Here is a 24855-nt window from a genome sequence, read left to right on the forward strand (position 1 = left end):
AACCCCTCAAGTAAATGCTGCGAATATTTCCTACAAAGGCTTGGCCTTTGAGATAATCTTGTTGTCTTCATTAGGGGATATTTGACAAATTGTAAGTGACATTTAGTCGACTTTGTGTCGTTTCCAGGGAACACCACGAAGAGGTAGTCTCTTTTTGCCACTCATTAATTTTACTTACAATATTTACGTGACTGCCAATGATTGCATTAAACTACATTTCAAAATTTACAAATTTTTCAATGAATCTGACATTTTCTTCGTCATTGTAACTGCCATGCATAGGCCACACAACTCAAAAATAGTTCTAAGTTTACCTCAGTACGGATTTTCTCTAAAGCCTTTGAAACCGTATCGTCAGTCTTCATTACTGACTCTTTTTTTTTTCCTTCTCTCTCTTCCCACCAAACATTAAAATCAGTCGGTCAAACTTGTAGCCATGATATCTTCTCGAAGATTTTTCACTAACGAGAAAACATCTGGATGAAATTTTGATATTAATGTGTTTATTCTTCGGTTCCATCCTTCAAGGACGTTATTAGTGCGATGGCGCCTTCCACTGCAGTTTCACATCTCTCTTACCATATGTTCTTTATCGAGCCATTGTTCCAAGAAAGTCATAAAAGTCCTGAACGTTTCGGTTTTCAGGTATGCTGTCTTGAATACACAGCCAACCATCGTCTCACCATTTCCAGCGAACATGTGCTAGAACAGGACACATTCTTATCTGACAGCGTATTTCCTCGTTTTCCTTCTAGGCTGAAACGAGGCCGCAACACTGAACTTGTTTCCACAAACATGATTGCAACTAGTAATCTCTGTTCCAGGAAACAAACTATTAGCTGCTTGGGCAATGACAATTTCGAAGCTCTCATTGAAGATACAAGGTTCCATCCAGACACGTTAGTTTTCACAGGTTTAAAAATGCTCATAGGTTTTTCGTTTTTTATTTGGCAAAACTCGAAATATGTTTGTTTCCTCTAAAGAACTATTAGTCAAATTGGTTCAAACGGCTCTGAGCACTATGGGACTTAACTGCTGAGGTCATCAGTCCCCTACAACTTAGAAATACTTAAACCTAACTAACCTAAGGACATCACACACATCCATACCCGAGGCAGGATTCGAACCTGCGACCGTAGCGGTCGCGCAGTTCCAGACTGAGGCGCTTAGAAACGCTCGGCCACACTGGCTGGCAACTATTAGTCGGCGAGGAGTACAATCAACTATCCAAATTACTTGCTCGTAACTCTTCCATCCAGAAAGAATGTTTCACAGTTTGATAAACACGCTTTTCATTTTTCGCTGGCAAACACCAGTATTCTGTCACACGGTCCCCTGTTATCATCTGCAAGCAAAGAATTGCTACCATCATTCATCGGTAAATTATTCTCGGACGTATATTCCTCCAGAATCGGTGAGTTGGCTGGTTGATTTGGGGGAGGGGACCACGCAACGAGCCGGCCGCGGTGGTCTAGTGGTTCTAGGCGCTCATTCCGGAACCGCCTGACTGCTACGGTCGCAGGTTCGAATCCTGCCTCGGGCGTGGATGTGTGTGATGTCCTTAGGTTAGTTAGGTTTTAGTAGTTCTAAGTTCTAGGGGACTGATGACCACAGATGTTAAGTCCCATAGTGCTCAGAGCCATTTGAACCATTTTTGAACCACGCAACGAGGTCATCGGTCCCATCGGATTAGGGAAGGAAGTAGGCAGTGCCGTTTCAAAGGACCCATCCCGGCATTTGCTCCAAAACGATTTCGAGAAATCATGGAAAACCTAAATGATAACTGCCGGACGCGGGTTGGAACCGTTGTCCTCCCGAATGCGGGTCCAGTACGCTAAACACTGCGCCACCCCGTTCGGTGGATCGGTGGGATCTTGTATAGATCATATATACTTTCGCCTAATGCAATGTAACGATTATTTCGCCCTTCTGTGTGACAGTAACGATGTTACTAAGTCGTAACTTCAATTGAAGAACTGCCCTACTTCTTCAACGTAAACTGATGGAACTGTAGTGCCTGTTTCTTTTGCCCCTTTCTTTGCGCTGACAAAATGTTTACGCACTTCATTTGCTGCTTCTCTGGAATACAAACGTGGCTACCTTCCTTCAGTACTATCTTATTTTTTGTGGATAGTTTCCCTTTCAGTCGCAGGTTCGAATCCTGCCTCGGGCATGGATGTGTGTGATGTCCTTAGGATAGTTACGTTTAAGTAGTTCTAAGTTCTAGGGGACTGATGACCTCAGAAGTTAAGTCCCATAGTGCTCAGAGCCAAGTTTCTCTTTGCGTTTATTCTTTCTACAGTTTACACAATGCCGTTATGTCACTTCTTGTTTGTTTGTACAGTCCGCTATGTACTGACGACCGTTGTAAATCGTAAACGCTTCCCTTTGGTGGTCTCGGTTATCTCTGAACTAAATCACAGAACATTACTTGCCAGTCAGAGGTCAACTGAAGTACTGAACTCTGGAAGAAAGCCACGTACACTACGAACACATGGAACTCTGTCACAACATGGGCTTTGGCCTTCTCCAGAATACGTCATAGGTGCATCCTGCAGTATCCTGGACTCCGTGCAAATGTCAACACATTCCATCTCCCTACAACCGTCATTCTGTGCAAGTGTCACAAACTCTTCAAAAAGAGTGTGACCCTTTACAGCGTAGAACTGCTCTGGATGGGGGCGCAGCATCGAAACTGACAGTAATTTGGAAAGACCGAACCCTAACCAGACTTACTAAATTTAGAGTGCCGAAACGCGTGGTGTTTCCGCTTTTCCCATATGGGGCTGAAAATACTGAAGGAAGAATTGATGCCATTGAAATGTGGGCATATAGGCGGTTGCTGAGAATATTATGGATCAACAACCGAACCAACAAATCAATTTTTAAGAACTCACAGTGAAGAAGAGTTGTCCAGTAACTTCTTAATAGTCGACATTCCGTGTTCTTAAGTATCTCACTCCGTCCACCGACACCAGCTTATGGCCTGAAGATGGTCTAAATTATAGACCGAAATCGACTGCCAACCATAACACATTAAGTTTTTATATGTCTATCCTTGTGGTTGATGGCCTGCGGGACTTCAGCCATTCACTTGCGTAATAAAATGAAACACCTACAGTCGTCGTTTTGATGTTAGTTGATCATACTGCAACCATCTTTAGGTCTTAGTTGACGATGAGGGCGTGGACTCCAATCGTAAACACGATTCCATCAGAGGCCTACATCTATGAACTGGCTACGGTAGAATACTGTAAAAGCGATGATGTGTCTGGAATCATCTACTACCAACTTAGCACTGTGGCGACTACACCCGTTACGAAATACATGAAATACACTCCTGGAAATTGAAATAAGAACACCGTGAATTCATTGTCCCAGGAAGGGGAAACTTTATTGACACATTCCTGGGGTCAGATACATCACATGATCACACTGACAGAACCACAGGCACATAGACACAGGCAACAGAGCATGCACAATGTCGGCACTAGTACAGTGTATATCCACCTTTCGCAGCAATACAGGCTGCTATTCTCCCATGGAGACGATCGTAGAGATGCTGGATGTAGTCCTGTGGAACGGCTTGCCATGCCATTTCCACCTGGCGCCTCAGTTGGACCAGCGTTCGTGCTGGACGTGCAGACCGCGTGAGACGACGCTTCATCCAGTCCCAAACATGCTCAATGGGGGACAGATCCGGAGATCTTGCTGGCCAGGGTAGTTGACTTACACCTTCTAGAGCACGTTGGGTGGCACGGGATACATGCGGACGTGCATTGTCCTGTTGGAACAGCAAGTTCCCTTGCCGGTCTAGGAATGGTAGAACGATGGGTTCGATGACGGTTTGGATGTACCGTGCACTATTCAGTGTCCCCTCGACGATCACCAGTGGTGTACGGCCAGTGTAGGAGATCGCTCCCCACACCATGATGCCGGGTGTTGGCCCTGTGTACCTCGGTCGTATGCAGTCCTGATTGTGGCGCTCACCTGCACGGCGCCAAACACGCATACGACCATCATTGGCACCAAGGCAGAAGCGACTCTCATCGCTGAAGACGACACGTCTCCATTCGTCCCTCCATTCACGCCTGTCGCGACACCACTGTAGGCGGGCTGCACGATGTTGGGGCGTGAGCGGAAGACGGCCTAACGGTGTGCGGGACCGTAGCCCAGCTTCATGGAGACGGTTGCGAATGGTCCTCGCCGATACCCCAGGAGCAACAGTGTCCCTAATTTGCTGGGACGTGGCGGTGCGGTCCCCTACGGCACTGCGTAGGATCCTACGGTCTTGGCGTGCATCCGTGCGTCGCTGCGGTCCGGTCCCAGGTCGACGGGCACGTGCACCTTCCGCCGACCACTGGCGACAACATCGATGTACTGTGGAGACGTCACGCCCCACGTGTTGAGCAATTCGGCGGTACGTCCACCCGGCCTCCCGCATGCCCACTATACGCCCTCGCTCAAAGTCCGTCAACTGCACATACGGTTCACGTCCACGCTGTCGCGGCATGCTACCAGTGTTAAAGACTGCGATGGAGCTCCGTATGCCACGGCAAACTGGCTGACACTGACGGTGGCGGTGCACAAATGCTGCGCAGCTAGCGCCATTCGACGGCCAACACCGCGGTTCCTGGTGTGTCCGCTGTGCCGTGCGTGTGATCATTGCTTGTACAGCCCTCTCGCAGTGTCCGGAGCAAGTATGGTGGGTCTGACACACCGGTGTCAATGTGTTCTTTTTTCCATTTCCAGGAGTGTATATTCGCAGTTGCGAAATGGACAACCATCAGCTGTATAACAGAACGAGGACAATGAAAATTTTTGCCGGACCGGGGCTCGAACGCGGAATTCCTCCTTATCGCGAGCGATCGTATTATCCTTAGGCCCTCACGATCACAACGAGACTTCCATTTGCCGTTAACCATGTGTCTACAACCAGTACTCGTTCATCCATTATGTGTATTCCTGTACATAGGAAACCATTTTACCTGAAAGTCGCTTGCCAGGTGTCCGCGGATAAATACGATATTGCAGTACCTGTGTTATTCCGAATTACGATGATAGGAACATTGCGTTGTTCTTCTTAACAACACAGACATTGTAGTGTCATGTTTATACGCAGACACCGGGCAAGCGACTTTCAAGTAAAATGTCATTCCTGTGCGGGAATGTACATAATGGAAATGAGAGGACAGGCTGTAGACACATTGTTGACAACATGTGAAAGTTTGGGTCTGGCGTTGAGTGCTCAGATAATCTGATGCTAGCGGCACGGTAGGTCAGCGTGTTCGGTCTGAGGGCTAACTGTTCTCTGTAATAAAAAGAACTGAGAAAACTTATTAACGATGAACATGGACAGGGGTCATGGGACATCCGCCTGAAACAAATGCAACAAACAGTAACGAAAAAAAAAAGAAACGAGCTAAGGCGACCGCTCGCGATAAGAGGGAAATCCGGGATTGAGTCCCGGTGCGGCACAAATTTTCTTGTCGTCATTCCATTATACAGCTGATGGTTATCGGTATTCTCAACTGCAAATACATTTCATGTAGATCAGAATCAAGCGTATTGCCTTTGTAGTACTAATATTTTGTACTTACTGTAAGTGGCGAAGAAACATGCGCAAGCCGCGAATACTCACCTGAAACAATAAGAAAAATTACTTATAGTAACAACTTTGCTACTTAGTGACTGCGTCTTGCATGCAAGATTCGGCTTAGTGACTAGGTTATGCATTCAAAATTAGTGTACGCGTATTTTCCTACTATTCCAGAGACCTGGGCGATATCGACATCGTTTGGTACACGTACTGGCAGGTGAGACTCAGCATAAACAAATGTAACGTATTACTGCATTAACAGGCAAGAGCACCCATTATTGTATAACTATACGATTGCCGAACAACCACTCGAAGCGGTCACGTTCATAAAATATTTGGAAGTACGCGTACAGAGTGATTTAAAGTGGAACAACCACATAAAAGGAATCGCAGGTACGACAGATGACAGACTGAGATTCAGTGGAAGAATAAACAGGAAGTGTAAAGGAGATAGCTTACAAAAGCCTATTTCGAGCAATACTGGGTAAACTATCCGACTGCTGCACACAGTGCAATGTTACGCAACAGACATGGGGACCGGAATATTTTATGAGCGTACACGTGGATCTCATGTACCCTCTTCCTCTCGGCGTTTATTTTTTGTACCTCCAACCACCAACTAACGTCTAATCATGTAACTGTTCAATGTGTACAGGTTTGGGGCGCGTGCACACAATAAGAACCACAGATAGCCGGTAAAAATCCAAATATATTCTAGCAGGAAAACACGATTATGTGGGCTGGAATGTTGATAACTGGCTTGGTCACACAATAGATGTAAATTATAATTAATACTCTAACATGTGAACTAGCTGTAGTACACTGCAACCTACTGTACTCCTGGTTAACCATCCTGTCCGACTGATAGTATTGCGCATACACAAAATCACTGTTGAGATACTTTTGATAGTCGACACAGTATGGCAATTAACGTTAGTTCATCCTAACGAAGCTACCAATGATTTTTACGACAGCACATGCAACCGTTTCGCGGTGCGGCTGGCTGTTGAACTTTTGACACGATATGAAACGAAAGTATCTCCACTCGTAACTTAACCGCTCGTCTGTTTCTCTCTATCTGAGTGAATCTTCCTAAAACTGTCTAACAAAACTTTTCAAAAATGAATACCAAACAAACTAATTCTTAACTTAAACTGATGTTCTGTGCAAAACTCTGAGTGAACTGAATTATACAAAGACTTAATATGATTTGTTCAACAATGTCTGCAAATTGTAGCTAACTGTTTCTATAAAAAATGCAATGCAGCCCTGAATGTAACCTGACGAAAGAAATGCGCTACTGAACATAAAGAAATTTCTGGCCCTAAACTATATTTTCACTTACCTCATGTCTTGACAAACAGTTTTGCAGATTTCTCGAAAGCAGCGCAAGCATACAACAGCAAGGTAACACTTAAAACTATGACGGATAATTCCGCACCACAAAGTACAATGCGTGTACGTGCATAAACTGAAGGAGGGTGGGAATTTAAACTGATGAGAAATGACCTCTGACAAAATTCGAATAAAACTTTATATTCAAAAGTAAAGCTTCAAATATCAACTGAGTATGCACGACATTAACATGACTTTAAGTGATAACTTTAGCAACGGAATGACCGATGACCTCAGCAGTTTGGTCCCTTAGGAATTCACACGCATTTTAGCAAGGAGAATCTCATCTTCCTATCAGAATATTGCATACTGCAACAATCCTACTATCTGAGCTCCGTTACTACGTCAGTTACAAAAGCAATGCCTCGCGCTTGCCTGCTTGTCTCAGTCTCTCAACAATCAAGAAAAACTCACAAATTAGCTACTTAGGTTCTCACCCCACAACTGCAACAAAATATTCATGCTCGAATTCCATCAGTCTCACATCGCACTTATACATAAAATTTTCTGACCACTGTTCGAAATATGACTGCTACTCAACACAGCTCAACTTAGAGTGTGCCTAACTGTGTTAGCGATCTAAGGCAGAAGTAGTGTCGCAAAGCAAAGGTATTGTAGCAGTGTCATGAGATATGCATATCGATATTTACGTAAGAAACACAATTTGCAGAGTCCCCAAAATATGCATACCTGACAGTTCGAAGGATTACGTGTATCTTAGCATTATAGTCACACTAAATTAGGATCAACTCCACGTTTGTTGGTTCCATAACAGTCGTAACATGGGTGGTTGTTACCTCCATGACACGACATACTTATGCGCAAATTACTCTTTTCGAAAAAATCACATGTACTGATACTGTTGAAACTGTTATATAACACAACTGTGGCGGAGCGGACATCGATATTAAAGTATATTTACAAGTGGAATACATTTCGCCAGATTGGTATCTATACCAGTAGGATTGATAGAGGAAACAGGGAATATCTCAAGATGAGCAACTCGTTTCGTGACAGTTTCATTTAGTGAGGGCGAAAGCGTCCCGGACATCCTTACCAAACTCCGATGACAGACAGTGGCTGTGGGTCCGAGGGGAAGGGGGAGGGTGAGGGGGGGAGGGTAGTCATGGCCCACAAAAAAGCAAAACCACAGAGGTAAACAAATTATTATGGTTGTACCAAAACATTTTACACATTGATGTGTAAATCTTCGCTTTACGTGTCACTAGCGGGTAACATAGCTCGATGAAGCTTAGGACCATACACAGAAAGAAAAGCGACAGTGTAGTACAGAAAGTAACTGAAAGAAATATGCAAGAAGACGAAAACGAATACCGCTTTTATTCAAAGATAATAATTACGCTGAGCGCGCGGGATTAGCCGAGCGGTCTCAGGCGCTGCAGTCATGGACTGTGCGGCTGGTCCCGGCGGAGGTTCGAGTCCTCCCTCGGGCATGGGTGTGTGTGTTTGTCCTTAGGATAATTTAGGTTAAGTAGTGTGTAAGTTAGGGACTGATGACCCTAGCAGTTATGTCCCATAATATTTCACACGCACACATAATTACGCTGAACTCACCGCTATTGAAGATAGTTCTCTGGACATCACAAAAGGTGAGACATGGTTCTTGATAGGGTCACTACGGACGGCAATGCTTGCTCTGCAACGTGTTCCCATGCTGGCCAAAGGTTTGGCAAGGTGTTCTTGAGGCGAGGCGTTCCATTCCTTCACAAGTGCGATTGACAACTGCGGGGTGGTCGTTTGTATATATGGACGTGCTACAGTAACTCTCTCCAATGCATCCCAGACGTACGCGATTTAAGTGGGCGAGGCGGAACGGACAGACCAGTCCATTCGCCGAATATCCTATCGCTCCAACAGCTTCCCCACCTGCGCTGATCCATGCTGTCGCGCACTGTCAACCATAAAAATGAAGTCAGAGTTGAGTGCACTCGTGAGAAAACGCACATGGGGAACACAGACAGCCCGCATCTCGTGGTCTTGCGGTAGCGTTCTCGCTTCCCACGCCCGGGTTCGATTCCCGGCGGGGTCAGGGATTTTCTCTGCCTCGTGATGGCTGGGTGTTGTGTGCTGTCCTTAGGTTAGTTAGGTTTAAGTAGTTCTAAGTTCTAGGGGACTTATGACCACAGCAGTTGAGTCCCATAGTGCTCAGAGCCATTTGGAACACAGACAGTGTCACAAACGTTGACTGCTGAGTGTACCGTGTTCAAAGATTTGAAGGTCGGTACGTCCATGTAACATTATGCCTCACCACACAATGTTATCTGGACCACCGAAACAGCCGTGTTCGGTAATGCTGGACGTACTTTCATATGGCGAAAGGTGGGAACGCGTACTGCATCCAGGAACTTTGTAGAACACGATCGTTTTAATGGTCCAGATGTTATTGTGTGCCGGCCGTGGTGGCCGAGCGGTTCTAGGCGCTACAGTTTGCAACCGCGCGACCGCTACGGTCGCAGGTTCGAATCCTGCATCGGGCATGGATGTATGTGATGTTCTTAGGTTAGTTAGGTTTAAGTAGTTCTAAGTTCTAGGGGACTGATGACCTCAGAAGTTAAGTCCCATAGTGCTCAGAGCCATTTTTGTTATTGTGTGTGGCGGCATAACGTTGCATGGGCTTACTGACCTTGACCACGGCACACTCACACGTCAACGACGTTGTGACACTGTGTGCCTTTCCCATGTGCGTCTTCTCAGGGGTTCGTTCGATCCTGAGTTCATTTTCATGAACGATAATGCGCGACCGGGATTCAGAGAGCATGCAGAAGGCTACTGACGCTGATAACAACAAGCAAACGATCTGGCAAAGTGCCTTATAACTGTTCGGTGTTCCTCAACTTACTTTAAGGAGAAGAGTGCAAGGCAAGATTAAGCAAACTGTAAGAGCTAATAAAGCAAACGTTTCCAACAGGGCTAGAAGTTGAGCTATTACAGTACATTAAAGACCTTGAAACCAGGCTATGTGTACTTGTATTTAATGATGTACGGAAACTGACATTTGAGTTAGCCAAGAGAAATCAAACTGGCAATCGATTCAGCAAGCAGACTAGATGGCAGGTAAATACTTATTTAATTTAATCAAACAAAAATAAACATTTAATATCCTACCAATAATTCGATAAAGCGCAGTTCTGTTATGTTTAAAGGTGACGTTTGCAAATAGAAGTGAATACCTTGTAATCTCCCCACGGAAAATTACCCTCTACCACGCAATAATTAATAATGGTCAATCAAATCATCCACAATTATTCACTTTTGAAAAGTATCAGATCGGATTTTCTAGTAATATATGCGCCGACAGCTCGTTGACGCCAAGGTATTTTTCTAGTACGTTTATTCTTTGTAATAACAGAGATACAGAGATGTATTCTCCATGGTTATTATAGAGGGGGAAGGGAGAAGGGAACAGCTTCGGAAGTATCGGTTGGAAGATTGTCGGATTGCTAAAAGAGACATATTTACTCTTCTCCTCGCTAAAACGAGCTATTAACGTTTGTGCCACTAGCGTGATAGGTAAAGAGAAAGACAAAACTGTAAAAGCAAATTACATAAAACTTGGAATCAACAGAAAACGGAGCATGTAATGGAGATGGACTGAATATACAATTTTCCTCAGAAATAAGGTTTGTGACCATTTTATTCTAGAGTGAATGACGAATGAGTTCTCTGTCTGAATCATTGATGATTGTCTTGGCCCTGTAATTAGTGGGGAAGTTTCAGCTGTGACGAAGAGAGCCTGCAATATCCGAGTTTTTACAAATCGTCCAGAAAGGCTTCGTCCACATCTGAAATTCTAGATCTGTCGTGAACTGAACGAATTGTTCAAACGATCGATTTTCCCAACTGAATGCAGCGCTTAATAATAATAACAAATGTAAAGATCTTTTCCAGCAAGCCAGCCGCTGAATATTAAGACAAAGGGCTCCACCAGAGATTCTACTAGGCTGATTTCACGTAAATAATATATTTAAACTGTACACAGATAAAGGACAGAGAAAGAGAGAGAGAGAGAGAGCGAATGAAATTCGAGAAAATACTCAGAATCCTCCATTAGCATAATTGTTTGTCTGTCTTATCACGGATCAGCCTAAACATAAAATACGAAGCCCTAACTTTATTGTACCGATTTATGTGTGAGAGTGAAGGAGTAACAAAGGCGACAGATACACCTCTGTACAGACAAAACATTACACCAAGTTAGCGGCAAGCTGCATTCATACACTTTCATCATTTACAGTAGTAGAGAATTCATTATAACCTGTAGAAGAGTGCCCAACGGCACTCATGACATGACACTGTGTAAGCTTTCTAATAATACATTGTAATAATTATATGAGGTGCAATATACTTTTCTTTCACGAATCGCTGTGTGGTTAATAGTTTTTAATGTTAACTTACAAAAAAATAAACCTTATAATTCAAAACATGTACCCACAGTAGGGTTTTTCCCTTGTGGTATATGATTTTAGGAACATTTCCACATGTACGTGCATATTTAGGATTGAGTAACATGTACACTGTTTTGTTGTTGTGATTTTTGTTTGTTTCTAATCAGTTTTAGTCTTATTGCACCATCTTCAGGAAACGACTGACTAGCAGCTGAGAGGGACCCAAGTTCTTAAGTAACCAAACATTACAAGCAAACTCTCCACTCGCATGGAGTGATGTGCATCAGACTTGTTTCTTAACGTTGAAATTACACTTTACACAATGGATACTGTTAAGCATAATCAATAGCTACACAGGGAAAAAAGCTAAGCCTGTTACAATCATTTGAGGTAGACAGATTTCTAGATCAAAATTCGCAGCTGGTTCTAAGTGACCAATTACAGCTGAGCGCATCTCCACTTTTAAGCCTCATATGATGCAATCCACCAGCCACATACCCACAAACCGCCACAACGACACACACTGCAACACAAAATTAAGACACAACAGAATTTCCTATTCCTTACTTTGCTTATCCTACAAACTTCAGTAATTTAATACTGTGTATTTTTAACCATGTACTGTGTTTAATACTGCCCTTTTCAAAAAAATTGTAATCTACAATGTAAAACACGTTTGTCGCACACCATAAGTTACTAGTGCTCAGACAGTTCTCAGCCAATGTCACGACCTCACAAACTATGGCGTCGTAATCAGATAACCTGTAATACTGCACAATTGTGCATTTTAATTATTTTGTCCAATACTGACCATTGTCTAAGTTTAGTTCACAATGTTAAACATGTTCGTTGCACAACATAAATGACGAGTGCTCATAAAAATGGTTCAAATGGCTCTGAGCACTATGGGACTCAACTGCTGAGGTCATTAGTCCCCTAGAACTTAGAACTACTTAAACCTAACTAACCTAAGGACATCACAAACATCCATGCCCGAGGCAGGATTCGAACCTGCGACCGTAGCGGTCTTGCGGTTCCAGACTTCAACGCCTTTAACCGCACGGCCACTTCGGCCGGCGACGAGTGCTCAATTCAACAGTTTCTCAGCCAATGTCAGGACCGTACAAACTTCACCTTTATAACCATTTAATCTGTAATACTGTGTGTTGTGTGCTGTCCTTAGGTTAGTTAGGTTTAAGTAGTTCTAAGTTCTAGGGGACTGATGATCATAGATGTTAAGTCCCATAGTGCTCAGAGCCATTTTTTCTTTTTTTTGTAATACTGTGTACTTTAATTATTTATTATGCCTAACAGTGTCCATTGTGTAAAGTGTAATTTCGACGTTGAAAAACTAGTCTGGTGCAAAACAGTCTATGCATGTGGATTGTATCCTTTGTAAGTAGGCTGTTTAGATTTTTATGTTGGTAACGCCACGTAGCGCTCTGTATGAAAATCACTGACTGTGCTGTGTGCAGTCTGTGGCTGGTTTGCATTGTTGGAATATTTGCTATTGTAGTGTTGGGCAGTCGGATATGAACAGCGCGTAGCGTTGCGCAGTTCGTGAGCCGCCAGCAGTGGTGGATGTGGGAAGAGATATGGCAGAATTTTGAGAGCGGACGATCTGGACATGTGTCCATCAAAAAAATGGGTCAAATGGCTCTGAGCACTATGGGACTCAACTGCTGAGGTCATTAGTCCCCTAGAACTTAGAACTAGTTAAACCTAACTAACCTAAGGACATCACAAACATCCATGCCCGAGGCAGGATTCGAACCTGCGACCGTAGCGGTCTTGCGGTTCCAGACTGCAGCGCCTTTAACCGCACGGCCACTTCGGCCGGCTGTGTCCATCAGAAAGAGTAAATTTGTAAGACTGGATGTCACGAACTGATGTATATATATTATAACATTTGAACACTATTAAGGTAAATACATTGTTTGTTCTCCATCAAAATCTTTCATTTGCTAAGTATGCCTATCAGTAGTTAGTGCCTTCAGTAGTTAGAATCTTTTATTTAGCTGGCAGTATTGGCGCTCGCTGTATTGCAGTAGTTCGAGTAACGAAGATTTTTGTGAGGTAAGTGATTCATGAAAGGTATAGGTTATTGTTAGTCAGGGCCAGTTCTTTTGTAGGGATTATTGAAACTCAGATTGCCCTGCGCTAAAAAAATATTGTGTGTCAGTTTAGTGATGATGAGAATAAGTAAAGAGAGAAATGTCTGAGTACGTTCAGTTTTGCTCAGCTGTTTGAAAATCAAATAACGTAGAGGTTTTTCTAGCATTGTCATTTATAAAATGTTTCTAAGGGGATGTTTCACCTTGTTTATTATGTTTGGTTACCTAATAACTACTCTCCCTTTCAGACGTTAGTCAGTTGTTTCGTGAAGACGACGCAATAAGCCGAAAAATAGTTTGAAATAAGCAAAAATCAGTAGAACAAAAACAGTCTACTTGTTATTCAACCTTAAAAGTGAAATTGTTCTACCAAGGAGTAACGGAAGAATCCATAAATAACATCACGTGTATAATTATGTGAATCAAATGGTTCAAATGGCTCTGAGCACTATGGGACTTAACATCTGAGGTCATCAGTCCCCTAGAACTTAGAACTACTTAAACCTAGCTAACCTAAGGACATCACACACATCCATGCCCGAGGCAGGATTCGAACCTGCGACCGTAGTATGTGAATCCTGCGAAGAATTACTCACAGCTATACTTCAATAGAAAACCGCAGCGCAACACAGCGTAACAATCACACACAACGATTTGTCTGCGTGTGCGCTGTCTGTACAGGTAAGTCTGCCAATTTCCCAGCGAGTACAGGGCCCTCAAATGTAACGACGGAGCCCATGCAAAATGGCATGGTCGCTGACCTGGCTGTCGCGCCCGCGCTATGCGAGGCGGCGCCTCTTTTTCTCTCTCTCTCTCTCTCTCTCTCTCTCTCTCTCTCTCTCCCTCCCTCCCTCTCCCTCCCCCCGCCCACCCACAAGTCGGGCTATGAATGGCAGCGCCAGACGGCCGCCTCCTAAGCGGGTCGCCCTTTCAGAGGGTCACGCCGCTCCTCGTCGCCAGATAAGAAACGTCAGCCATGAACCGTGCACGTACTCTGCTTAATGGCGCGCTCACAATTCTGCTTAGTGCGATGACGCGGCTCCGCAGTCATTAATACAACGTTTTTTTTTAAATACAAGTTCCACTGCTCTACTTTATTACGAAGGAAGAGCAGAAAGTAGCGCACAATAATTTTATTACCAAAAAAATTTAGAACCTAACAAAACAACACAATCACAAATGAACTTACATCTTTTACCTACTTTTCTACACAGTCACCAACGTTCTCAACAAATTTCTCTACTCGCGGTAATAGTTTCAATATGCACTGATCGAAAAAGTCCGTTTTGTTGGAATATAGCCATATGCGGATTGATGATTTCACTTCCGCATCTGTCGCAATGTTGGCCGGCGGCCAGTAATTTCTTACAAGGGAACCTCCCCATCGCACCCCCCTCAGTTTTAGTTATAAGTTGGCACAGTGGATACGCCTTGAAAAACTGAACACAGATCAGTCGAGAAAACAGGAAGAAGTTGTGTGAAACTATGAAAAAAATAAGCAAAATATACAAACTGAGTAGTCCATGCGCAAGATAGGCAACATCAAGGAGAGTGTGGGTCAGTAGCGCCGTGGTCCCGTGGTTAGCGTGAGCAGCTGCGGAATGAGAAGTCCTTGGTTCAAATCTTCCCTGAAGTGAAAAGTTTAATTTTTTATTTTCAGACAATTATCAAAGTTCAGGTACTCACACATAATCAACTTCGCTCTCCAAAATTCCAGGACATGTTCAGATTTGCTTGAACATATGCAGGATTTGACAGTCTACACACGGAAAAATTTGAAAACGTTAAAAACATATGCTTTGACAGAGCACAGGGAAAACTGTGCGACTGTGAAACTGTTGCAGTCATTTGTTGCCGTTTATGTGACAAACTCTTATGTTTTCATCACTTTTTTGGGAGTGATTATGACATACACAAGAAAACCTAAATCGGGCAAGGTAGAAGAATCTTTTCACCCATTCGCCAAGTGTACAAGTTAGGTGGGTCGACAACATATTCCAGTCATGTGACGCACATGCCGTCACCAGTGTCGTATAGAGTATACCAGACGTGTTTTCCTGTGGAGGAATCGGTTGACCTATGACCTTGCGACCAAATGTTTTCGGTTCCCATTGGAGAGGCACGTCCTTTCGTCCACTAATCCCACGGTTTTGCGGTGCGGTCGCAAAACACGGACACTAAACTTATTACAGTGAACAGAGACGTCAATGAACGAACGGACCGATCATTACTTTGCGAAAATAAAGAAAGTAAAAATTTTCACTCGAGGGAAGGCGTGAACCAAGGACCTTTCGTTCCGCATCTGCTCACGCTAACCACGGGACCACGGCGCTACTGAGCCCACACTATCCTTGATGTTGCTTATCTTGCGCATGGACTACTTAGTTTGTATATTTTGCTTTTTTTTTCACAGTTCCACACAACTTCTTCCAGTTTTCTCGATTGACCTGTGTTCAGTTTTTCAAGGACTATCCACTGTGCCAACTTATAAGTAAATCTGAGGGGGGTGCGATGGGGAGGTTCCCTTGTTAGTGGGACCAAACAGATGAAGTCCGATGGTGCAAGGACAGAACTGTATGATGGATGCTGGAGCACCTCCCACCCAAATTTGCCGATTTTCACACAACAACAACAATGGAAAACTGTACTGAAATGCAGAAGGTCTGCAACGAATTGACGCATGGTGCAGGGAATGGCAATTGAATCTCAATGTAGACAAATGTAATGTGTTGCGAATCCATAGAAAGGAAGATCCCTTATCATTTAGCTACAATATAGCAGGTCAGCAACTGGAAGCATTTAATACCATAAATTATCTGGGAGTAGGCATTAGGAGTGATTTCAAATGGAATGACCATGTAAAATTAATCGTCGGAAAAACAGATGCCAGACTGTGATTCATTGGAAGAACCTAAGGAAATGCAGTCCGAAAACAAAGGAAGTGGGTTACAGTACAATGTTCGCCCACTGCTTGAATACTGCTCACCGGTGTAGGATCCGTAGCAGATAGGGTTGATAGAAGAGATAGAGAATATCCAACGGAGAGCAGCGCGCTTCGTTACAGGAGCATTTAGTAATTGCGAAAGCGTTACGGAGATGATAAACTCCAGTGGAAGACTCTGTAAGAGAGACGCTCAGTAGCGCGGTACGGGCTTTTGTTGAAGTTTCGAGAATACCCTCCTACGTATATCTCGCTAAGAGACCATGAGGATAAAATCAGAGAGATGAAAGCCCACACAGAGGCATACCGACAATCTTTCTTTCCACGAACAATACGAGACTGGAATAGAAGGGAGAACCGATAGAGGTACTCATGGTACCCTCCGCCACACACCGTCAGGTGGCTTGCGGAGTATGGATGTAGATGCAGAATAGGAGCAACAACATGAGGACAATCATTCTCATCACGAAGCTTGACACCGTCAGCATTAATGTTGTGGCGTTTGCCACAAAGGGAGCGATGCAACTTAATCGAACTTTTAAAGTAGGCTGCAGTATTCACACTGATCCCATGTTCAGCAAAGTCCACCAATAACACGCCATGCATATCCCACAACACTGTCACAAGTACCTTCCTAGCAGACTGAGTCACTTTGAATGTTTTTCGCAACTGACCAGCATGTTTCCAATCCATAGAGGCCTGCTTGGTTTCAGGCGTGTAGTCGTACGCCCACGACTCATCACCAGTGACGATTCCTTCCACCCATTTGAGGCGTAACGTGTTACGTGAGCCAAGTTTGCCATTATTTGCTGGCCATTTCGGTTGTCTGTCACATTCTTAGACACCCAGCGAGCACTAACTTCCCAACTTCCAACGTGTCACAACAATATCGTACACCACACCATCGGAAAATTTGAACTGTTGCGATACTGTTCGCAGCTGCAGACGCCGGTCGTTCAAAATTGCTGCCTCAATGGCTCCAACATTCTGCTGGGTTGTTATCGGCTGTCCGGAGCGTGGCGAATCACTGTCGCCGGCCGCTGGTGGCCGAGCGGTTCTGGCGCTACAGTCTGGAACCGCGCGACCGCTACGGTCGCAGGTTTGAATCCTGCCTCGGGCATGGATGTGTGTGTTGTCCTTATTTAGGTTTAAGTAGTTCTAAGTTCTAGGGGACTTATGACCTCAGCAGTTGAGTCCTATAGTGCTCAGAGCCATTTTTTTGAATCACGGTCCTCTTGGCAGAATGCGTACCATCTGGAGACATTTCTACGGTCGATACAGTCGTCCCAATACATGCCACGCATGTCCCTGCTAATTTCATTTGGTTTATGCCTTTTGGACCGCAAAATCGAACTACACTTCACTACTCTACACAAGTAGACGACAGTGACATGAGTGCCATTTCAGTTTTGCAGTTCAGGCTTCTCTCGCTAGAGCTGCACATGAAAACAAAATACCCTATGTAGAGCACACTTCAAACTATATTGTCGTGAAATTTCAGCATTCCAGTACCAGGGGAGAAAAAATTGTTACTTTCCGATCCTCTCTCGTGCTTTTATTTACAGGCTGTATCACTATTCCTATTGCAAGCTTCTATGGGTTATACAGGATGCCACAGGAGGAATGATAAGTATTGAGGGATGTGACAGGTGCGCTCATCTGAAAAAAAAAAAAACCTTGAACTGTGGGGAAATGCCCTATTCCGAATCGTTTTTGAGATAGAACATATTTAATTTATATTTGTTTCTGAGCTAGTTGCGGGCACGTGTGTGTCGTCCGCCCAACCCCTTTGACGCTTTATTCTAGCCCACCCTATCTCGTTGCATTCAGCCTCTTTGCTCGGGGATATCTTACTGTCATTAAACGAGATCGTTGAATGCGCAGTTGTTCGTGGTGTGCTGTGAGTGAACCAGTTCCAGCGATTTAGAGTTTATCACAGAAGCACCCATTAATGTGTTTGTACACGCGTTGGCTAGCATGCATACATCTATGCGAAAGAAGAATATGCAGATACGGTGTATGCAACAACTTGGTACCCAAAATTCTAAAATACAAATAAGGGAAAATCGAGAGATTTTTTCACATCAAATATTTAGGCGAAGCCGTATAGGGAACTGGCTTTGTACAGTATTGTTACGAAATTCGTTGTGACAAATTGGAAACAACCTTCAGACTTACAAGAGACATCTATAACAAAATATGCGTCTCAAAATACACCAGACGTGGTTACTATAACACATTTATTAAACCAGAGGGTCTTTATTGGGGTGAGGCACTCGTTTTATACAGAAAGAGAGAGAATAAAAAAACCAAAAGAGAGAACAAAAGTAATCCGGAAATGATTTATACTGCAAGCACTGTCGAGGCATCATGTACCAATCTATTTCATGTGCCTCGAAGATAGTGATCGAAGAGCGCGATGAAATTAATAAAACGTTTATGGTCCAGGCAAATCAGTTATGTAAGTGAAACTATAATCAATGCATCTCATGTTGCATTCACGCCGTATATTTACAATCAATGTTTCATATATTTTTAGAATGGAAAGCCCAGTCATCAAGGCGAATTATCGACGCCACCAGACTGGCGATAACAAAAATCCAATACTTATATCACTGAGGAAGAAACTGTAACCAGCCACACTTTATTTTCACCGTGACTAGTTTCGTGCCTAGAGTCGTTATCAGACAGCAGCGAGATTTCCAGTACTAATCACATATTTCTGTCTTGAGGAAAGTCTTTGCTATACACTTTTATAAGTCGAGCCCATGGTTCAGCATGTCGCATACCAATCAAGCAGACTTCTGTTGTGTGACGCTTGTAGCAAAACTTTGCGTTATCAACTGGATTTAGGTCTGGTGCAGTAGGAAGCCAATGGAGAAGAGGAAGCTCATTCTGTTCTGAAAACCACTCTCGCACCATCCCTGATATGTGTATAGGAGACTGGTCCTGCTGGAAACAGATTACTCCCTCAGGATATAGTTGCCACCATGATGAGGCCATAATATTTTTCACAATATGAGTATACTGGGTAGCATCAAGTCGACCATCTATCTTGTGAGGCATTACAAGTCCACGGGAACATAACCAGCCGCAAAGTGACACAAATATAGGACTACTGCAAGATGACTCATCGATGTACGGATACCTTGGTGCCTGTATGCTTGTACTGGACTATCATTCGTCGAAAACAATACCGATTCTCCTAAAAATATCACGTTCCGCCATTCACTATTGGCATTGTACTTCTCTGGGAAATTATCTGCAGATCACTGAAATGTGTTTCATATAATACAACGGAGGGCTTCAGAGAGAAAAAAATTGCTGAAACGGAAGAATGTGTCTATTATGGCAAAAAAATAATCTCATGGATTCGAACAAGGGACACTATTCTCGTTCATATTAAGCCTGTACGTTGTATATTCAGCTGCATTGACTATTTAAGAACAAATATGTATTTAGTAACAGGCACAGAATCTATTGATAATACCAGTATATTCTAGTTGCAGAAAAGATTTTTGTGCCTCCTGGAACAGCTCTGCAATACTGACAAGATCAGTTTCCGGTAATTTTCGAAACAATATTTTCTCGTCAGAATATGGCCAAGGTAAACAGAAAAATACGGCATGTTGCATTTGTTTCACGTCAGTACTGGACCGGATTTTAGCTCTGGCTATCCCCGCCGGGCAAATTTTGTGCCGTCAAATGTACACTGAGTAACTGAGATTGTAGAAATGCAGCGTACACTGGAGCTCCCGTGCGTCCCTCTTTTACCTGGTCCAGTTAAAGGCCTGTTGAAGGAACACAGCGAAGAGCGCGCGCACTGCTTGTAGGATCAGCTCCGGCGACGGAACGCGCCAGCGTAGAACTCAGATACACCAGTTCTTGTAGGCCAATAACAAAGGGCATGTGCAATATCTGTGCATAAGGACAACCGCGTGGAGCTGTAGTTGAGCACCACACAAAAAGTAGGAAACGAGTTTCGTAATGCAATTAAGTCTGCAGAATTTTCACCGTGATATCCGTGGAAACCTGGCAGCAAAGTAAACTGAGCTACGCCGGTTAAAGTATAGTTTATACCTGGGACCATATGTAATTTACTACTGTTTACCGTGATACTTGAATGATTTTTTGGGAAAATACATAGGCAATGAAGCCATCTTGTTCACGTTTTAACCAGAAATCAGTGCGAAGGACAAGGAGGAGGCTACTAATGACTATGTCACAACGTTACATGTTTTTCCTACTCCTCCGGTTGATGAAGCGTGGAGGATAACTGTTTTAATGTCTCCCAATACTGTATTTTCCTGAATCCTACGTGAGTAATGTGTTAGGGAGAAGTAGATAATGCCAACATTCTTCAATGAAGACATATTCCTGAAATATGCAAATTCAGGCTGATAAACTGGCGGCGTTAGAAAACTAAGTTCAATTTCTGTGAAAACGAAACGTAAATAATAATAATAATAATAATAATAATAATAAGTTATATTAATTGTTACAACATGCATAATACCTTAGCAGTACATAACAGTTATTATTACTATTATTATTATTATTATTATCATAATACTTCAAGTACTTAGATGGCCAACGGCCTTGCCGCAGTGGCAACACCGGTTCCCGTCAGATCACCGAAGTTAAGCGCTGTCGGCCTGGGCTAGCACTTGGATGGGTGACCATCCGGTCTGCCGAGCGCTGTTGGAACGCGGGGTGCACTCAGCCCTTGTGAGGCAAATTGAGGAGCTAGTTGACTGAGAAGTAGCGGCTCCGGTCTCGTAAACTGACATACGACCGTGAGAGCGGTGTGCTGACCACATGCCCCTCCATATCCGCATCCAGTGACACCTATGGGCTGAGGATGAAAAGGCGGCCGGTCAGTACCGATGGGTCTTCTTGGCCTGTTCGGGAGGAGTTTAGCTTTTTAGGTACCTAGATGAGGTCCTTGAACTTACTTTGGGAGAAAAATACCATAAGGATTTCGCGTACAGGAACTCAAGAGGTCCCATGGGAGAAGTCAAGACATCTGCAACTAAAAATGTCTGTACACACATACAGAAATAAGGTACTGCAACACAGTTGTCAGACCAGAAGCCCTGCACTCCTGCGAAACTCTCACACTTCGGAAAAACTACGACATGGAAAACATCATGAAGACAGAAATAGAAAATGATGATGACGATGATCAGCCCAAGCGGGGTGGATGGCGAGAGACGAAAGTCTGACAAAACAAGGCAAAAACTATCCCACCTCGCGGCAGATACATGAAAAAGAACAAAGTTTTGTGGACGCGTCCAGAGGACTACGAATGTAGTGGTGTGGACATGTTCGGAATGTGGATCTCACGGGGAGCGTGCAAGGGATAAGTCCCTGCAGACACACTATCCTCTGTGCCCACGGTGGCTCAGATGGATAGAGCGTCTGCCATGTAAGCAGGAGATCCCGGGTTCGAGTCCCGGTCGGGGCACACATTTTCAACATGTCCCCAATGAAGTACATCAACGCCTGTTTGCAGCCAGGGTGTCCATTTAATTATCATTTCAAAGACATTTATGTTTAAATTTTTAACATGTTTGGGAGGACGAAAAACTATACCCTGGGCTCGACAAGTCAAAAAAAGATTTAGAAACGGGACAGATAAATTTCTCAGAAGTTCTAGACAGGAACTCGTACAAATGGGAAGCGCACCCAGAGAACGAAACAGCGAAGAAAACCGGAACTAAATGGACTAAGGAGAGAGATTTCACGAGGTAAAAATGAGAACTCTATGGAAAGTCGGAAAAATGAAACGTAAAGTGTTGCGTGATCCCATTCCAATCGCACATAACAGTAATAATGATGTAGTAATGGTAATAATAAGACTAGTAATTAATGTTTGGTATTCAAGTAATTGTGCTGAGTTACTCATTACGTTCTTGTCGGACGTGAGTAGTGAACTCTAACAGAAATGTGGAGAAGCTGGCCGGCCGGGGTGGCCGAGCGGTTCTAGGCGCTACAGTCTCGAACCGCGCAACTGCGACGGTCGCAGGTTCGAATCCTGCCTCGGGCATGGATGTGTGTGATGTCCTTAGGTTAGTTAGGTTTAAGTAGTTCTAAGTTCTAGGGGACTGATGACCTCAGACGTTAAGTCCCATAGTGCTCAGAGCCATTTCAACCATTTTTTGGAGAAGCTGACTCGTCGGGGAAACAGCGAGATATAACAGGATAAGATCAAGAGATGAAGTTGAGTGAATAAAGAAGCGATAGTCAGGCGTGAATAAAATGTAGATAGTGTCGACAGAGATACTGGTACAAAACTGGACACAATGAAAACAGCTAGGATACGCCGATAGAGAGGTTTCCGAAGTTGCACCTATCAGTTTTTATGAGTCACCAAGTTCAAAATGGTTGAAATGGCTATAAGGACTATGGAACTTAACATCTGAGGCAGGGCTGGAAACAGCGACCGTAGCGGTCGTGCGGTTCCAGACTGAAGAGCCTAGAACCGGAGAGTCTACAACTGGAGAACAGCATTGTATGGAATTGAATCATGGGCAACGGAAGACTGGAAAGCGTGTGCGATGTTGTGTTACGGAAGGTTTTGTTGGTGTGACACTGAACGTCTGTTTTCTAAGTTTCGATGTAATGATGGCAGTAGCCGACACAGCGTTATAAATAAAGTAGAGAGAGAGAGAGAGAGAGAGAGAGAGAGAGAGAGAGAGAGAGAGAACTTGTTAGAGGTTTTGTAGGGCGAAAACCCGACTGCAACAAAAATACATATCCGAGAACTTCCGCAGTTCCTGTAGCATGCATTAGTATGAAATATTTCTACGAAGCGGACGTATGTCAAGAACAGATAGGGCAGTGATTAATCTGCAAAACTATCAATAGTGGTCTTCTAATACTTAGCCGCAACCCTTCCGATGAGCATATTTTCTTTCGTAGGCCTTCTGAACGTCTGGAACAAGTATCCTCAATTACCCTGACACGAAACTTTGACGCCTCCGAAACACCCAGATTATGTGGCACTGAAAGGCAAATCTCCTGATATCGTCGCCGGGTATTGATTACTATTTCTCACTTTAAGCTCTCTGGTTTCTGCTGCCTGTTAGTGAATCACCTTCAGGGCCGACGTCTACGTAAAATCCTGTTTACATCTTGGGTGGCGCGTGAGAAAGCGGAAGAGTGACTCTCTTAACAAACACAAAGTACGCTGCCAACGACATAACATCGAGAGTGGAAGGTTGAAAATATTTATACTGCTCCTGTTTACTACCGTTTCTCCACTCTTGTGCCTGTCTAGTGTGGCACTAATGTACTGCTGACGGGCTAAATAATTTGATCCTGTCTTATGGAAAACAGCGTCTCCCGTGTACTTTTTAAAATTTTGTATAACAAACACTCGGAGGCCGTACACTCCCGATCGGTATGCCAAGCAGGCCATAAGCATTCAGGCAATCGTCTCACCGACGCGAGAAGTTGATCCTCGTTTGATAAAACAGGTCCAGCTGCGTGAAGAACTTCATAATTGCCTGCTGCGCATCCTAGACCGACAAGAATCGTCGACCTCTGAAGGCCTTTTTTAAGAGAAAGAAGGCGTGATAATCGCTTAGTGAGAGATCTGGACTATAGGGCGGATTCTCTAGTGTCTCCCACTTGAGTTAGCGTAACTTGGGCGTTACGACTATTGCGATATAAGGTCATACGTTATAATAAAGTAGCAGAATCCTTTGTCGCAGTTTTCAACAGACATGCTGGTCAATACACATTCTTCATTCTCCGATGGATGTCTACCGATGTCCTTCGGCGGCCAAGAAAAGTGTGGTGTCACCGCCAGACACCACACTTGCTAGGTGGTAGCCTTTAAATCGGCCGCGGTCCGTTAGTATACGTCGGACCCGCGTGTCGCCACTATCAGTGATTGCAGACCGAGCGCCGCCACACGGCAGGTCTAGTCTAGAGAGACTCCCTAGCACTCGCCTCAGTTGTACAGCCGACTTTGCTAGCGATGGTTCACTGACTACATACGCTCTCATTTGCAGAGACGACAGTTTAGCATAGCCTTCAGCTACGTCATTTGCTACGACCTAGCAAGGCGCCGTATTCTTCACGAATGTATTCTGAACTGATAATATTGTGAATCATGTACCGTCAAGAGCGACGTTCATCATTAATGGATTAAAGTTAAGTATCAAACTAGCTACATCCGCTTTCTGAATTCTAATTCCTTGTCATGTTCCAGACCTCACGTCAGTATAGTTCTTCCCTCCTCACGCCAGCCTGCGTGAGCTAAAACGCGTGCCTTTCGGCCTCCTCTAGTAACACGGTGTTGGCTCTTCTGCCAACACAACAAAAAGAATAACAGCACGTTTGCCCTGATTGAACGCATTTAGTAATAACGTCGCCATAGTTCATGTTCAA

General features: G+C 44.0%; 1 protein-coding gene, 1 non-coding gene and 1 pseudogene across 2 annotated transcripts in view; 2 read left to right on the plus strand and 1 right to left on the minus strand.

Moving 5' to 3' along the window:
- The window catches only part of LOC126195380 (low-density lipoprotein receptor-related protein 1), an 818691-nt gene that overhangs the window by 598560 nt on the left and 195276 nt on the right, over positions 1–24855 (minus strand). The window lies entirely within an intron of this gene.
- LOC126195874 (5S ribosomal RNA) lies at positions 21045–21162 on the plus strand (annotated as a pseudogene).
- Trnat-ugu (transfer RNA threonine (anticodon UGU)) lies at positions 21848–21922 on the plus strand. The gene has a single exon. It is a non-coding gene; the product is annotated as a tRNA-Thr (tRNA).

Source organism: Schistocerca nitens, chromosome 7 (genome assembly GCF_023898315.1).
Source record: "Schistocerca nitens isolate TAMUIC-IGC-003100 chromosome 7, iqSchNite1.1, whole genome shotgun sequence".
NCBI lineage: Eukaryota > Metazoa > Arthropoda > Insecta > Orthoptera > Acrididae > Schistocerca > Schistocerca nitens.